Source organism: Salvelinus sp. IW2-2015, unplaced genomic scaffold (assembly GCF_002910315.2).
Source record: "Salvelinus sp. IW2-2015 unplaced genomic scaffold, ASM291031v2 Un_scaffold2758, whole genome shotgun sequence".
Classification (NCBI taxonomy): Eukaryota; Metazoa; Chordata; class Actinopteri; order Salmoniformes; family Salmonidae; genus Salvelinus; species Salvelinus sp. IW2-2015.
In genome coordinates this window covers 46,832-57,306 of record NW_019944061.1, presented here as the reverse complement: position 1 = coordinate 57,306, position 10,475 = coordinate 46,832, and the positions used below count along the sequence as shown (strand labels likewise).

General features: G+C 38.0%; 1 long non-coding RNA gene across 1 annotated transcript in view; it reads right to left on the bottom strand.

Moving 5' to 3' along the window:
• LOC112074684 (uncharacterized) overlaps positions 1 to 8,987 on the bottom strand; it is a 16,906-nt gene extending 7,919 nt beyond the window's left edge. Inside the window, exon 1 of the long non-coding RNA XR_002894805.2 lies at positions 8,936 to 8,987. This is a non-coding gene — a long non-coding RNA (uncharacterized lncRNA). The remainder of the gene's footprint in view (positions 1 to 8,935) is intronic.
• Between the last annotated feature and the right edge of the window lie 1,488 nt (positions 8,988 to 10,475).

Sequence of the window (10,475 nt, the reverse complement as noted above, 5' to 3'; positions counted from 1 at the left end):
AGTCAGATATACATCTGGGTCATCTGGGTCAACTTCTCTGTTTAAACTCCAGAAAAGTTTAAACAAATATTACAAAAATTGTATGGATTTAAAAATATATATATATATTAAGGAATATCTTCTCAATCCAAACTTACAACCAACTGATTGCAGCACTACCACAAAAATGGAGGCGACAAGTGGAGAAGGAGAAGGTAGGGAACTTGTTTGCCTGCTATATATTAAAGATACAAATTGGCTAAAAGGAACTGTCACAAATAGAAAAATACACCAGTTTCATCTGAGGACAAAAATGTTGACAGCTGCACCGTACAGGATGCAAAATAAAAATGGGAGATTTTGATGTATCAATTCCATGGCAGATGGTTTATGAACAGGTACAAAAAAACTACACTGGATTCAACACTTAGTTTTTCTATTTAAATAATTACATAAATTTCTTGCCACCAATAGAATGCTATATCTATCTATATATATATATAATCTGGTATTACCCGATGTAGCTTGTTTCTGGTCACAGCTTCAGGAACGGTTAAAAAAGAATCACAACATGCACTTAAAATTAACCTTACAAATAGCAGTGTTGGGTGATATGGAAAACACTAGTCAGTCAATAAATAATATAATAATACTGGTAGGAAAGGTTTTTATCTTTAGCTCACAATCTGTTGATAATATAGGATTAGAAAGGTTAAAAATGTATGTAAAACATCACAGCACAATGGAAAAATATCTGGCACAAGGAAACCAAACGAGGTCTATGGTGATAGGGGGATGGGCTGAGGGGTGGGATTAAAGAGCTGAGGTCTATGGTGATAGGTGGGATGGCTGGAGAGTGGCTGAGGGGTGGGATAAAGAGCTGAGGTCTATGGTGATAGGTGGGACGGGCTGAGAGTGGCTGAGGGTGGGATTAAAGAGCTGATGTTCTGTAATGATTTGTTGTTATGTGACTGCGTTATATAAAAGTACCATGTATGTAACATGTATGTATATGTAGCAGAAAAGCTTTAAAAAACAAAGACATCTGTCCTCCAAAGAGGGGTGGGGGGGGGGGTGGAGGGGTTAATAATGAAGAAACAAGCCCTGGCAGGGCTGCAGGGTTTCTACTGTGGAGGACTGATGGAGTCAACCTGCTCAGTAATATTCTCACAATATTCAGTCAAACTGACACAACAGGATTATGATGAAACCGAACTGCTCCTCCAGTGTGCAGGGAAGAAGGAACAGAGACACAGAGAGACACAGAGAGACACAGAGAGACACAGAGAGACACAGAGAGACACAGAGAGACACAGAGAGCGGCAAGGAGAGAGTGAGAGAAAGAATATCCTCTTCTTGACAGATTTTAATTGTAGCCAGATGTTAAAGCTCTGTGGTCGGAAGTTCTTAACTCTGACAGCCTGACACCCTCTACCCAGCACCTGTCCACAAGCCCATGCTTCCTTCGCTAAGTACTGGAGGGGGATCACCATCCTGCACCCAAACAGATTTATTTACCAGATAACACTCTGACACTTCTCCAATAGAGAGAGAGGAGGGGAGGGAGAGGGAAGGAGAGAGGAGGGGAAGGAGAGAGGAGGGAAGAAGAGAGAGGAGGGAAGGAGAGAGGAGCGGAGGGAAGAGAGAGAGGGATAGGAGGGAAGGAGAGAGAGCGATTAGGAGGGGAAGGAGAGAGAGACATTATCGTACCAGATCCAGACAGAGAGAGAGAAACCAGACATTATCGTAACAGATCCAGACAGAGAGAGAGAAACCAGACATTATCGTACCAGATCCAGACAGAGAGAGAGAAACTAGACATTATCGTACCAGATCCAGACAGAGAGAGAGAAACCAGACATTATCGTACCAGATCCAGACAGAGAAACTAGACATTATCCTACCAGATCCAGACAGAGAGAAACTAGACATTATCGTACCAGATCCAGAAAGAGAGAGAAACCAGACATTATCGTACCAGATCCAGACAGAGAGAGAGAGAAACGATACATTATCGTACCAGATCCAGGCAGAGAAACGATACATTATCGTACCAGATCCAGACAGAGAGAAGCAACATGTGTGTTTGTGTGTGTGATCCCTGGTCCTTTAGTGGTTGGGGGGTTTGTAATGTATAATGTATCAAACAGTTCCCCTCATCTCTGCTCGGGGGTCGGGGGTCATTTCTACTTTGTTCACTCTGTATTATCAGGAAACCTCATCGGACAACTGGAAGTTAACAGGACCAGTCTAGGCTGTGTCCCATACGGCACCCTACTCCCTAAGGACACTTGGTCAAAAGTAGTGCACTATATAGGGAATAGAGTGTCATTTGGGACAAACCCATAGTAGTCTTTTTAATATTGGGGTTGAATACAGAGATGTGGTTCAGTGACTGCTTTTTGAATGTATTTTAATGAGACAGATATAATCTGATATTAAACATATGGGGCAGGTTATGGGACATCACGGTTCAACCATGGGGTGTAACAACAGAGATGGAATACTAATGGGACAGAATAGGACACGACAAGACCACTGCAAAGGCAATACTGTCTCTGTTAGACCACTGACTAATATAAAACAATACCTCCTGTCTGTTAGACCCCTGACTAATATAAAACAATACCGTCCTGTCTCATAGTTGATAAGAACCACTGACTAATATGTAAATACTACCTGTTAGAGCACCTAGAATAATGATAAAACAATACTCCTGTTAAAAAAGCACCCGCTGACTCAAGACAAATACCTCCTGTTTGTAGAAATTAGAACACATGACTAATGGTCAGAGAAGGAACGCTGCTCATCGACCTGAGAGGTGGGGCTGATAATAGTACGAACACTGAGTACTAATATCTGACTCATGAAACATACTCTGTCTGCTAGAGAGCATGACTAATATAAAAACATGGACCGTCGGTGTGATAGAGATACCATGCTAATATAGGCGTGACATAGTAGTAACCTCGCTTTGTTAACCCCTAGAGCGTAACAGATATATCAGAAACTACGATCCTGGTTGTGGCAGATAACCTGGGCTAATTATGAAACATACTCATGTTCTCTGTAACCTCAAGCGAGCTATGATAGAAAGTAAGACCATTCACTCTGTCTGTTAGACCCTGAAATAATAAAACAATACTCCTGCGTTTAGAACACTGACTAATATAAAACAATACCTCTGTCCTGTTAGACACTGACTAATATAAAAACAATACTCCTGTCTGTAGACCCTGACTAATATAAAACATACCACTCCTGTTAGACCACTGACTAATATAAAACAATACCTCTGTCTGTTAGACACTGACTAATATAAAACCAATACCTCCTGTTCAGACCACTGACTAATATAAAACAATACCTCCTGTCTGTTAGAACCTGACTAATTAAAACAATACCTCCTGTCTGTTAGACACTGACTAATATAACAATACTCTGCCTGTTAGACCACTGACTAATATAAAACAATACTCCTGTCGTGTTAGACCACTGACTAATATAAAACAATACCTCCTGTTAGACCACTGACTAATATAAAAACAATACCTCCTGTCTGTTAGACTGACTGATAATATAAAACAATACCTCTCTGTTAGACCACTGTGACTAATAATACAATACTCCTGTCTGTTAGACCATGACTAATATAAAACAATACTCTGTTGTTAGACACTGACTAATATAAAACCAATACTCCTGTCTGTTAGACCCCTGACTAATATAAAACAATACTCCTGTTAGACCACTGACTAATATAAAACAATCCTCTGTCCTGTTAGACCACTGACTAATATAAACATATACTCGCTGTTAGACACTGACTAATATAAAACATACTCTCTGTTTAGCACACACTGACTAATATAAAAACATACTCTGTCTGTTAGACCATGACTAATATATGAAAACAATACTCTCTGTCTGTTAGACCACTGACAATATAAAAAATCCTCTGTCTGTTAGACTGACTAATCATACACTTAATCCTGTAGACACTGACTATATAAAACAATACCTCTGTCTGTTAGACATCTGACTAATTAAAACAATACCTCCTGTTAGACTGACTGAATATATAAACAACCTCCTGTTAGAACCTGACTAATATAAAACAATACTCTGTCTTGTTAGACCCTGACAATATAAAACAATACTTGTCGTTAGACCCTGACTAATAAAACAATACCTCCTGTCGTTAGACCCTGACTAATTATAAAACAATACCTCCTGTTAGACCACTGACTAATATAACATATACTCCTGTCTGTTAGACCCTGCTAATAAAAAAAATACCTTCTGTTAGACACTGACTAATATAAAACATAACCTCCTGTCTGTTAGACCTGACTAAATATAAAATACTCCTGTCTGTTAGACCTGACTAATATAAACAATACCTCTGTTGTTAGACCCTGACTAATTAACTACTCGAGTTGTTAAGACCTGACATATAAAACAATTACTCCTGTGTTAGACCCTGACTATATATAAACATATCCTCTGTTAGACCCTGACTAATATAAAATACTCCTGTCTGTTAGACCCCTGACTATATATAAAAATATACCTGTCTTAGACCCTGACTATATAAAACAATACTCCTGTCTGTTAGACCACGGACTATATAAACAATACCTCCTGTCTGTTAGAACCCTGACTAATATAAAACATACTCCTGTCTTGAGACACTGACTAATATAAACAATACTCCTGTTGGACATGACTAATATAACAATACTCTCCTGTTAGACACTGACTAATATAAAACATACCTCTGTTAGACACTGACTAATATAAACATACATCTGTCTGTTAGACCACTGACTAATTAAAACAATACTCCGGAACTGTTAGAAACTGCTAGATATACAAACAATACTCCTGTCTGTTAGACCCATGACTAATATAAAACAATACTCTGTCTGTTAGACCACTGACTAATATAAACATAACTCTCTATCTTTAGAGACCCTGACTAATATAAAAACGCTACCTCCTGTTCTTGTTAGACACTGACTAATATAAAACAATACTCTGTCTCTGTTAGATCTACTAATATAAAACAATACCTCCTGCTGTTAGACATGACTAATATAAACAAATACCTCTGTCTGTTAGACCCACTGACTAATTACACATACCTCCTGTGTTAGAACCTGATTAATATAAAAATACTCCTGTCTGTTAGACCCTGACTAATATAAAACAAGTACGCTCCTGTATTAGGACCCCTGCTAATTAAAACAATACGTTGCCTCTGACTATAAACAATTATGTGTAGACCCACTGATGATATAAAAACAAACTCCTGTCTGTTGACCTTACTGACTTAATATAAACAATACTCCTGTTTAGACCACTGTACATAAGTATAACAATACTCTCTGTTAGGACACTGACTAATATAAAAATAACCCTTCCTGTGTTAGACCACATCTGACTAATAAAAAAGTTACCTTCGGTCTTGTTAGACCACTGACTAAGATAAAACAATACCTCCGTCTGTTTAGACCCGCTGACTAATATAAAACAATACCTCCTGTCTGTTAGACCACTGACTAATTTAAAACAATACCTCGTTAGACCACTGACTAATATAAAACAACTCCTGTCTGTTAAGACATGACTAATAAAAAACAATACCTCCCCGTCTGTTAGGCCCTGACTAATATAAAACAATACCTCCTGTCTGTTAGACCACTGACTATTTAAAACAATACCTCTGTCTTGTTAGACCCTGACTAATATAAAAACAATACCTGCTTGTATGTTATACACTCGACTAAATATAAAACAATACCTTGTTAGACCCTGACTAATATAAAACAATACCGCCGTGTCTGTTAGACACTGGCTAATATAAAACAATACCCGCTGTCTGTTAGACCATGACTAATATAAAACAATACCTCCTGTTTGTTAGACCACTGCTAATATAAAACAATACCTCTGCTCTGTTAGACCCTGACTAATATAAACAATACCTCCTGTTTGTTAGACCCCTGACAATAATATACAACACTCAGAATATAAAAACACATCCTGTCTGTTAGACCACTGACTAATATAAAAATACTCCTTGTAACACTGACTAAATACAATACCTCTGCTCTGTTAGACCACTGACTAATAATAAACAATACCTCCTGTCTCTGTTAGACCACTGACTAATATAAAACAATACCTCGTTCTGTTAGACCACTGACTAATATAACAATACCCTGTCTGTTAGACCACTGACTAATATAAAACAATACCTCCTGTGAGACCACTGACTAATATAAAACAATACCTCCTGTCTGTTAGACCACTGACTAATATAAAAAATACCTCCTGTTGTAGACCACTGACTAATAAAAAAATACTCCTGTCTGTTAGACCCTGACTAAATATAAACAATACCTCCTGTCTGTTAGACCCTGACTAAATAAAACAATACCTCCTGTCTGTTAGACCACTGACTAAATAAACAACTACCTCCTGTCTGTTAGATCACTGCTAATATAAACAATACCGTCCTGTTAGACCATGACTAATATAAAACATACGTCTGTTAGACCACTGACTAATATAAAACAATAACCTCCTGTCTGAGACCACCTGATAATATAAACAATATCCTGTTAGACCACTGACTATATAAAAATCCTCACTTCTGTTAGACCACTGAAACTAATAAAAACAATCCCTTTTAGACCACTGACTAATATAAACAATACCTCCTGTTTAGACACACTGACTAAAAAATACTCACTGTAGACCTGACTAATATAAAACAATACCTCTGTGTAGACCACTGACTAATATAAAAAACCTCCTCATGTAACCTACTAATTAAAACAATACCTCTGTCTGTTAGACCCCTGACTAAAAAAACCAATACCTCCTGTTGTACCACTGACTATAAAAAAATACTACCTGTTAGACACTGACTAATAAAAACATACCTCCTGTTTAGACCCTGACTAATATAAAACAATACCTCCTGTCTGTTAGACCCTGACTAATATAAAACATACCTCCTTCTGTTAGACCCCTGACTAATATAAAACAAATCCTCCTGTCTGTTAGACCACGACTAATATAAACAATACCTCCTGTTAGACCACTGACTAATATAAAACAATACCTCCTGTCTGTTATGACCAACTGACTAATATAAAACAATACCTCCTGTCTGTTGACCACTGACTAATATAAAACAATCTCCTGTTAGACCACTGACTAATATAAAACAATCTCCTGTAGACACTGACTATTAAAACAATACTCCGTCGTTAGACCGACTGACTAATATAAAACAATACCTCCTGTTAGACACACTGACTAATATAAAACATACCTCCTGTCTCGATTAGACTTGACTAATATAAAACAATACCTCCTGTTTAGACCCCTGACTAATATAAAACAATACCATCTGTTAGACCACTGCTAATATTAAACAATACCTCCTGTTCTTAGACCACTGACTAATATAAAACAATACTCTCCTGTTACCATGACTAATATAAAACAATACCTCCTGTCTGTTAGACCACTGACTAATATAAAACAATACCCCCTGTCTGTTAGAACACTGGACTAATATAAAACAATACCTCCTGTCTGTAGACATGACTATATAAAATACCTCTGTTTAGACCCTGACTAATATAAAACAATAATCCTGTCTGTTAGAATGACTAATATAAATACCTTTTGTACCCGACTAATTAAAACATACCTCTGTTAGACACACTGACTAATATAAAACATAACTCCTGTCTGTTGACCCTGACTAATATAAAACAATACCTCCTGTCCTCTGTTAGACCCCTGACTAATATAAAAAATACCTCTCTGTACCCGTAATAAAACAATACTTGTCTGTTAGACCACTAGACTAATATAAAAATACCTCCTGGTTTAGACACTGACTAATATAAAACAATACCTCCTGTCTGTTAGACCACTGACTAATATAAAAATACCTCCTGTCTGTAGCCCCTGACTAATATAAACAATACCTCCTGTCTGTTAGACCACTGACTAATATAAAAACATACCTCCTGTCTGTTAGACCCTGACTAATATAAAAACAATACCTCCTGTTGTTAGACCACATGATAATAAAAATACCTCCTGTCTGTTAGACCACTGACTAATATAACAATACCTACTGTAGACCACTGGAAAAGCATGTGTGGTAACTTAAAGCTGCAATGTGTTAACTTTCTTGGGCGACACAAACAAATTCACCAAGATGTGTGAGTTATAGATCTGTTATTCTCACTGAAAACAAAGTCTAAGGAAGCGGTAGAGCTGTTCTATTGTGCGCTATTTCTATGCTTCCATTAAATTCAATTTTAGCGTACGACTTTCGGTTTTGTGAACACCAGCTTCAAAACAGCTTAAAGTACAATATGTGTGTTAGGAAAAAATTTAATATCACAGCGGTTTTAGATGGTAGAATGATTCTCTACACTGAAGACCTACACTAAAGACCTTAGCAGAGTCAAGCTGGGTAGAAAGGCAGCAGTGATGACAGTAGAAGTCAACCTCTTGGAAGATAAATACACTTCAAGTACAAGCCTACAAAGCCCTATATAGCCCTATAAAGCCTACACAGCCCTGTAAAGCCCTACACAGCCCTACACAGCCCTAACACCGCCTGTAAAGCCTGTAAGCCTTGTATAGCCTATATAGCCCTATTAATAGCCCTATATAGCCCTATATAGCCCTATAAAGCCCTGGGAAAACACATTTATCTGTAACCTTCCTTTTAAAAACAGAGAAGAACATCATGTATCCCACAAGTCATTCTGATTCCTGGAAAGTAACCAAACGGTCTCAATGAGTCGAAGCACAGGTCTTCAATTCTTACACAGTTAGCTGTACATAATAAACTCACGATCGAATTTAAAACATCTGGTTGTTGTAAAAAAAATACACATGATCTGGTTGCTACCTTTCCTGTAGGATCATCTGTGTCTCCTTCTTCCACACGGTCTTTAAAGTCGGGAGAAGTCGTGCACACGGAGAAGAAGGTGTTGGGAGGAAACCTCCTTCTCCCATCTTAGCCTTCACCTGGTAGAACACACGGTTATCTCCAAGAATCTACAACAAAACACCATGAACGGATTAACCAATGCAGACGGAGGGTATAGAAACATACATATAAAGATCTACAACACCATGAATGGATTAACCAATGCAGACGGAGGGTATAGAAACATAATTATATAGAATCTACAACACCATGAATGGATTAACCAATGCAGACGGAGGGTATAGAAACACACATATATAGAATCTACAACACCATTAATGGATTAACCAATGCAGACGGAGGGTATAGAAACACACATATATAGAATGTGTTTTACAACTGTAGGAATGTGGAAATAAATATATTTTACACTATTTTCATGTTTCAGATGAGGTATTCATTAAAAAGGGATTCCCAAAATATAGAGCTTTACTAGCTACAAACTCTACTTTAATCCAAACTGTCAAACTATGCTGCTATATTCGACAACACTGTTTGCTTAAACTCAGAAGAAAAAACACACAAAAAATAAAACTTAATTTCTACCCACTGGGCATTGACGTCAATTCAACGTCTATTGTACGTTGGTTCCGTGGTCATTTCAATGAATCAACAACGTTGATGGAACCATGGCCCAGTGGGGATAGAATTTATAAATGTTAAAGTGGTACAGATGTTATGACAGCATTGAAACGGGTCCTTACAACTTGTGAGTGTCACTGAGCTGCGTCTCCTGGACCTCCAGGTCAGATTTAGCTGCAAAAGAGAAAACATGAAACAGGTGGATATTACAAGTAGGATCGCTCGTCTCTCAGTTTACAGGTCTCAGAACAGCCTCGTCCCTCAGTCAGAGTACTAGTTGACAGGTCTCAGAACAACCTCGTCTCTCAGTCAGGGTACTAGTTGACAGGTCTCAGAACAGCCTCATCTCTCAGTCTGGGTCCTAGTTGGTTAGTAGTTAACAGGTCTCAGAACAGCCTCGTCTCTCAGTCAGGGTCCTGGTTGGTTAGTAGTTGACAGGTCTCGGAACAGCCTCGTCTCTCAGTCAGGGTCCTGGTTGGTTAGTAGTTGACAGGTCTCAGAACAGCCTCGTCTCTCAGTCTGGGTACTGGTTGGTTAGTAGTTGACAGGTCTCAGAACAGCCTCGTCTCTCAGTCAGGGTACTAGTTGGTTAGTAGTTGACAGGTCTGGATATTAGTAGTGCACTATATTAGATGAGAGTCCTGGATATTAGTAAGTGTGACAGGTCTCAGAACAGCCTCGTCTCTTAGTCAGGAAAGTATTTGAAGAGAATGCCAAGTAGTGTGCCAAAGTGTCAAGGCAAATGGGTGGCTACTTTAAAGAATCTAAAATATATTTTGATTTGTTTAAACACTTTTTTGGTTACTACATGATTCCATATGTGGTTATTTCATAGTATTCACTGTATTCTAACAATGTAGAACATCGTAAAAAAGTC